The following is an 8,194-nucleotide window of genomic DNA, read 5'->3' as shown; positions in this document are numbered from 1 at the left end:
TCAACGTCCAAATGCCTTCTTCCTGCACATGTGACCACTTCCTTTTTCCTTCCTGTCCACTTCCTTTGTACTCCCTTTTTACTTAATTGTTACTTCCTGTCCACTATCTTTCCACTTCATGTTCCCTATCTGTCTCCTTCCTTTCCACTTCCTGTACAATTCCTGTCCCCTTCTTCTCCACATCCTGTCCACTATATTTCCACTTCAAGTCCCCTTCCTGTCCACTTTCTTTCCTCTTCCTGTCCACTTCCATGACACTTCCTGTCACCTTCCTTTTCACTTCCTGTCCGCTTCCTTTTCACATTTTTACTTTTGAGTCATGTGCTGTCACATATTTCTCCCACATCCTTTGTTCCCAAATTTAAATGAGTACATTTTTTTCAATATAACGAGAGAAAAACTCAACACAAGATTCGCACAAGAAGTGAAAATAAGATTTAAGATTTTAAAACTTTGCATCTTATAATTTACATCATTTGTTACATTTAATTATGAAGACGGTTATGAATCAGATTCTCTGTTGAATGCAAACATTTCTGCATTTAGCGCTTATTATTATTGTTGTTATAATTGTTTACTTGTTTACCTTTGCCTTGGTTTGTGAGTTCCTACAGTCCCCAGAATGCCTTTCAGCAGAACGCAGTGTTTAGCCTGCAGGTAGATGACAGGTCATTGGCTGATGTGTCGACCAATCAGGTGACATCTCCGTGCCATATTCCTGTTGGCCGTCATTCATAAATCGAAACAGTTTATTTAAAAGATTAATTGTGACGTTTAAGAGACGCGACATGAAACGTTTCATTCAGACCAACATTCTGGAGATGATTTCTCTTTCTGAAAGAATCACAATCTGTTCTGAAAGAGAGCGACATGGACAACCGGGTTGTTTAGGGTTACGCATCACATGACACACGTTGTTGTTCCTGTACGCTGCCTCTGCACATTGTTGTTGTTGTTGTCTTTGTTGTTTGTTGTTAACACAAATGTCTTTTGCTCTGCGGTGCTATTTACTGTTTTAATATTTTAATATCTACAAACCTCCTGGTTCTGTTTGAATGTATTTTAAATGTTTAGGTGTGTTTTCTAAAGACGCTCTGGAACACACACACACACACACACACATACAGACCCACAAACAGACATAAACATACACAGACTCTCTCACACACACACACGCACACGCACTGAAGGACAAACTGCCGAGCACTTTGATTGGAGGAGGGATGAATGGACCAATGAGGTTGAGGTGCGACAGGAAGTGGGCCGTGGACACACCTGTGCAGCCGCCTGACCAGGATGCTTCTAGTTTGTGAATAAAGTGTTGAATGCCCAAATATAACTCCTTCTCTTAAAGTGTGTTTCTTTGATTTATTCTTTCGTCTCTAAACGTCTTCACTCTAAATATATATTGAGTTTACACTCAAAACTTTAGAGTTGCTGGAAAATTGTTGCTGATAAACTTTGCGTCCATTATTAAATGATTTGGCTTCATAATCAATGGAACCAATTGATTGTGGACACATCCTTTTACCATTCAGAGACACAAGATTTGATGATTTAAATTCATTCACCATGTATTATTCTATTTTTAATTCATCATCTTAGAGATCTTCTGTTCCTCTAACTCGTATTCTGAGGTCACTGCACACAGAAAATGTTCCATTTGGAATTAAACCTAATTCAAAATGTTGAAACATAAGTTATGTTTTCATGAGCAATATACAAATTCAGAATATTGTCATGATATGAATAATAATGGAACATGTGTAGCATATCTTCAGACTGCTCTGGTTGTATAGGAGTCTATGCTTCGTGAGTTAAAGCTGCATTCTCTCTCCTGACCACCAGGGGACAGCTCCTCTGGTTGTATAGAAGTATATGCTTCATGTGTTAAAGCTGCATTCTCTCTCCTGACCACCAGGGGCAGCTCCTCTGGTTGTAAAGAAGTATATGCTTCATGTATTAAAGCTGCATTCTCTCTCCTGACCACCAGGGGGCAGCTCCTCTGGTTGTAAAGAAGTATATGCTTCATGTATTAAAGCTGCATTCTCTCTCCTGACCACCAGGGGGCGACTCCTCTTGTTGTATAGAAGCCTATGCTTCATGTGTTAAAGCTGCATTCTCTCTCCCGACCACCAAGAGGTGACTCCTCTGGTTGTATAGAAGTCCATGCTTCATTTGTTAAAGCTGTGTTCTCTCCCCTGACCACCAGGGGACGACTTTTGTGGTTGTATAGAAGTATATATCGTAACCCCTTTCTTTCCATCTCTCAATAAAACATTTGAAGCTCATTGTCCTTGATATTGAAATGATGTGAAAGTTTGAAAGGCAAATGATTGTTCCAGAACTTTGCATGAGCTGCACCTTCACAGTCAACACCGTAGAGCCTCTTTGTTTAAATACACCCTCAGTGACAATAAACCTTGGTAAACATCACCAGAGGTGTATAATGGATCTAAATTATGTCTGACATGTCCAGCATTCATATTATTTTACACAAATCAAACATGATTGATTGCGACTGACCAGGGTGGCGCAGTGAGACGAAGGGTTATGCTGACATCACTTTGAGCTCCACTTCAAAGTGTACCTCTATCGCCACTCCATTCAATGGACAGCTGTTCTTTTTGTGGTGGGGGGCTTCTCTGTCACGTATAAGAACCGTACACACACTGTGAACAAGGTCAGACTATGCTGTGTCCGCCCCCCCCCCCCGCCCGCCCCCTCTCCCGTACTTAAAGAAGTTTTGATTTCTCACCAGGAAGCTAAACATAAATATCCACCTCCACCACAAGAGTAACCATGATTTTTGACTTGCAGGATTTTACTTTAAATCCAAGAAATAAAAAAAAGTCAGAAACAAAGTATGAGAAAACCTAATGGAGTTAAAGGTGCTGGTGACTCCTGTGAGTGACGATGTTTACTGGAACCAGGAGCTTCCCATTTCAGATAACAAGGTTGCCCACTACACCTCCGGGGGTAACTGTTGATATGTGTGAAGATGATGCTCAACTTTGTCTCATTTTGACACTTTCCCGAGAGTTCAGTGGATCCAGTGGTGATGTCAGGATGACGGTTCACGTAGCCCGCCTTCAGCAGCAGGCCAGGAGCAAGCAAATGGCCTACTTTCCTGATGATGGCCTGTTAAAGCATCGCCGGGCCAATAATGTCTCAGAGGAAAGGGATTGGAGTGAGAGTTACCAGGTTGTGGAGCCTACATCCCATCAGTCTCCGATACTATCTTTAGCTCATGACCATCCATGGGAAGACACATGGGATCACCAGAACCTATGAAAGAGTGCTCCGACATTTCTTTTGGCCAGGTATCAACGATCCTCTTTGCCCTTTTCCGGCAGTGGGTGAGCCATTTGAAGGGATTGTTGTCGATTGTGTTGGGCTATTGCAAAAGACTGAAGCTGGGAATCAGTTTCTACTCACGGTCATGTGTGCTTCCAATTGGTTTCCAGAGGCCATCCCGCTACGAAGGATCACGGCTCCAACTCATGCTTGGTCGACCAAGAGTAGTTAAAACAGATCAAGGCACCAACTTAAAATCCAAAGCCTTTGCCCAAAGACTTAGAACATTCGACATTAACCATGGAACACTTAACCTCAGTGCCTTGTGTCATGACAATCCATGGTCCAACACTGAGGTTGTTAAGTGTGAAGGTTGTGGTAGCAGGTTGAGGACAGTCGTTGAGTTTGGGGTTATTTGAAACATATCTAGAAACACTGGGTTTATTGGTCGCTGCTCCCTCTGTCTTTGTTTTGGGAAAGCATTATTAGAGGAGCATAGGACACCATTTTGTTTTCCCTCCAGAGGGAGGTAGCCAGGCCCTGTGTTGTCAGGTTGATTCACATTTGTTTTGCCCGACCACAGCTGTCCCAACCTCTCCCACTTCATGGAGAACCTTTTCGTTTCCATAACCCTGAGTGACAACACTTCTTGTGAAATGTTACTCCTACTTTTGACTCTTTTCATATTCTTTGGTTGTCATGTGTTTGTTGTCGAAGGAAAAATGTCCTACGTGGTTTCTCCTTCCTGAAATGCTTAGAAGATTAACCTGAGTCTGTGGGGTCATGGGAAAGGGTCCCGGAAAAATGACCTCGGGTCATATTGCTAGACAGGTCAAACTTTATCGATTACACAGTGGAGGGGGTTTGGACTGAAAAGAGCCTTTGGCGGTCTTCAAATTCCTCTGGAGGTGAAACAGATGGTTCTTGAGACTCTGGGCGTCTCTGAAATCGTATAAAGGTTGGGGTCTTGCACTGAGAAGGCAGCAGTTATTTCTAACGGTCTTGGGAGAAAGCTCAGGGATTCTGCTCCATTCAGCTGAATGTTTTCATGACTTGTTTGTATTTAGTGCTTGGTTGATTACTTGTAAAACTTGTTACTATAATAAAGTGTTATAGGACTACCATGCTTAAATTACTTTTGATTTCTCACAAGGTAAAGGAACACTGATTTCCACCACATTCGTCCCTCTTTATCCCCTCGAAGAGATAAAAGGGGACGTAAAAGACTCCTTCCTCCCTTCCTCCCTCAAGCCCTTTCCACTTCGTAAATCTAATCCCCTTCCATGTCTCCAAACCATTTGAAACCCATTTCACCATTCAATTAAATTAAATTCAGTTTATTTTGTAGAGCCCAATATCACAAATTAAAAATTTCCCTCAGAGGGCTTTACAATCTGTACACAGACATCCCTGTCCAAGGACCTCACATCGGATCAGTACTAGCCTGGTCTTTGTTAGTGAAATAATATTAAAGTTTGAAAGGCAAATGATTGTTTGAGAACTTTGCATGAGATGCACATCAGTCACCGCCTGACAGAAAGGACCAGAGAGGAGACGAGAGGAGACGAGAGGAGACGGGAGGACCAGAGAGGAGACCAGAGGACCAGAGAGGAGACGAGGATGGACAAACTTCTTCTGAGCATTGTCGCTGTATCAGGCAAGACCTTAATGTGTTTTATTATTTCATCATCTTCAACAATGTTATAATACTGTTTGACTCGAACATCTTTCAAGAAATGTTGGTGTGGCAGCGACTACCGTAAGACATTGCAACATATATCCGCCAACATTACCAGCAGTAAGATGTGTTATTGGGGTTATTGAGCTGTCGTTTCTGTATTTGTGATGGGCTTGAGAGCAGCTATAGCTTCCTTCATAGACCCAGGTCACTGGTTACCATGGTGATTGGGGCACCGAGTGGAAGGGAAGACGAGATCCTAACACTGGGAGTGGGTTTTCTACAAAACCATCTATTAAACCCAAGTTTTAAAGACCAGAAAGATGATCAAATCACAACAATGGTATTATTAACAGAGAGGAAACTCAAATGCCACAAAGGTGGGTGTAGTGACGTAGGGTGATCTCTGCTGATTGGCTGGGTGAAGTCCATATGATTATTGAACTCACTGAGGCACGGGAAGGAAACCGTTAGTACAGCGTGCGGAAGTGCCCATATAGGAGGACAAATACACGTCCGGCTTGATGCTGCGCCGGACTCCGGACAGGGCATTGAAAATCCGGACTGTCCGGCCTAAATCTGGACATCTGGTCACCCTAGACTAGACTGTGGATTTGTTGAAAACAATCGGTCAAACTTTTGAATTTGACAGAAAAGCGTGACTCCAATCATGAAAATATTGAAATTAGAAGCAGCTCAAGGCTTCTGTGAACGTTGCCGTGTACTTTAATGTGCGTGGGGTTGAGACATGAGAGCTTCGGAGCAGTTCAGAAACTTCTCCCGTTTGCTTCATAAAAGAAAATTGTGCTCAGATTTGAAATGGAGCAGTTGGCTGGACTTCACGTCACTTTCAGGCTCGGTGACAACAAATAATAAGTCTGTTGGATTAGACGAAGCATATGTACCACACGCACAATATGTCCTACGTTTTGTTCTATAAATAATGCCTGACGAGTGAAAATTGTTTTTTCCCCTTAAGATGCTGATCCGGCTCTGAGGATGACATCACTGCTCTAACCTAAGCCATACACACTCATTGTAAACTCTGAAATTCTCCAAACATTGTCCGATACTAGAACAATGATGACATGAAAACAGCTAGCTATGAAAAAATGCCCATATAAGCAAATAAACACGTTAAAGTATGGCAAGTCAACGTGGGCACAAAGATGAGCTCTCTTCACGCCAAAACCCAATCCAAGTGAATTATTGCGTTCTTTCGGGGAAGGGCTAGGTAAATCTCTTAGCAAAGTCATAGCATACGATTACAACGTAAGCGGCACATTTAGATGTATTTTGATGCATGTACGTGCAGCATTGGGGGATGAGTAGTGGTAAAAATGGTTGTACGGGACTATGATTTTATTATTAAGGCCACAGGAAGACATGGAAATAAGTTTAACCCTTGTGTTGCCTTAGGGTCATTTTGACCCGAATCAATATTACACCCTCCCCCCGTTAGGATTAATTTGACCCCATTCAATGTTTAATGTCGGTGTTCTTTCGGTAGTCAACAAACAAACATAAAGTGCCTCACACTTAAACTTGGAAAACAATATTAATTCTAATAATTTTCTGGAGGTTTTAATTGCTGGCGTCAAATTGAACCCAAAGGGTAAAATATGTTAGTAAATATAAAGGTAACAGGAGGGTGAAACATTGAATCGGGTCAAAATGACCCAAAGGCGGGGGGAGGGTGTAATATTGATTCGGGTCAAAATGACCCTAAGGCAACACAAGGGTTAATAAAGAAGTGCAGAACAATAGTTGGACTGCTGAAGCATTCTCACTGATGAAGCCTACAGGAGTACAGACTGAACAAGGTTTTAGAACCTTGGTGGACACAACAATTTAGTCCCTTTCTTTTACTTTAAAAAATGGATAATTTGCTTTTGTGAGTTAAGTTATGAATATTAAATGTGATCAACATGCTGTTTGTTCATCAGGACTGTGTGCCGTCTCATCAATTACTGTACGTCGCTACCATGTCGTTCATGAGCTGATGACTATGGCTGAAGCACAGCGTCACTGCAGAGAGAACTACAAGGACCTGGCCACCATACGAGACCCGGAGGACCTGAAGAACCTGAAGAACCTGAAGAGAACGATCAATTCAGTAAGTTTCATGACGCCAGTGACAGGTGGTCTGAACTATTACATTCACACAGTGGTGGAAAGTATGCAGACCTCAGTGTGTACTTGTACTTTAATGGAGTACTTTAGTTCAATGCTTTTCATCTTTAATTTCAGAGGGACATTTATTTGAATTCCTTCAAGGATTGGAATTTTACAAACAAAACATATGATTGAATGTAACATTGTGCTGATTTGTACTAGATATTTAGAGCATTAATACCTCATCAAACAAACATCGTCCATGTAAATATATATTGTATGAGTCATGTTGCCTTTGTTTGTACTGTTAGCACTGTTAGCATCGTTAGCAGCTAGCATAGTTAGCTTATCGCCTTGAGCTCATCCGTCACAACATTGTGAGACGTTTATTCCATGATGAACAGATTGATGACAGAAATAAAACCTGTTTCACTGTTCCTATAAGCATATATAATACATTGTTAAAATTATGTTCAATTCAATTCAATTCAGTTTATTTGTTTAGCCCAATTTCACAAATTACAAATTAGTCCCGGAGTGATTTACAATCTATCCACATCGACATCCATGACCTTTGACCTCACATCAGATCAGGAAAAACTCCCAAATAACCCTTCAGGTGGAAAAAAGGGAAGAAACCTTCAGGAGAGCAACAGAGGAGGATCCCTCTCCAGGATGGACAGAACAATAGATGTCATGTGTACAGAAGGACAGATTTAGAGTTAAAATACATTCAATGAATATGACAGAGTGTATGAATAGTTCATAGTAGGCATATTCCACGATGGAGACCTCCACGATCCATCAGGCAGATGGCGGTAGAGAGGAGGAGTGGGCGGAGTCTCAACAGGGCAGTGGCGTGGTCGGTAGCAGGAATTCCACGACCCAGACCTCGATGATCCATCAGGCAGATAGGATCTATGTCGTCTCATGGGGTCATCGGACATAGAGTCAAAAGGACTCCGGGGAGAAAGCAGAGTTAGTAACGTGTGATTGAGAGATGAAAATTCATCCATAAGGAGAGAAAAGAGGAGAGAGGTACTCAGTGCATCCTAAACGTCCCCCGGCAGCTATAAGCCTATAGCAGCATATCAAGGGGCTGGA

At 42.0% G+C, this 8,194-nt stretch overlaps 1 protein-coding gene across 1 annotated transcript in view; it reads left to right on the top strand.

The window, feature by feature from the left end:
• Positions 1-2,291, top strand: part of LOC130199612 (extracellular sulfatase Sulf-2-like) — an 11,554-nt gene extending 9,263 nt beyond the window's left edge. The window contains exon 8 of the mRNA XM_056423280.1: positions 1-2,291. This exon is cut by the window's left edge and continues 1,020 nt beyond it. The gene's annotated coding sequence lies outside the window, so the exon portion shown is untranslated.
• Positions 2,292-8,194: the final 5,903 nt, after the last annotated feature.

Source organism: Pseudoliparis swirei, chromosome 9 (genome assembly GCF_029220125.1).
Source record: "Pseudoliparis swirei isolate HS2019 ecotype Mariana Trench chromosome 9, NWPU_hadal_v1, whole genome shotgun sequence".
NCBI lineage: Eukaryota > Metazoa > Chordata > Actinopteri > Perciformes > Liparidae > Pseudoliparis > Pseudoliparis swirei.
This window is presented reverse-complemented; position numbering and strand designations above follow the sequence as displayed.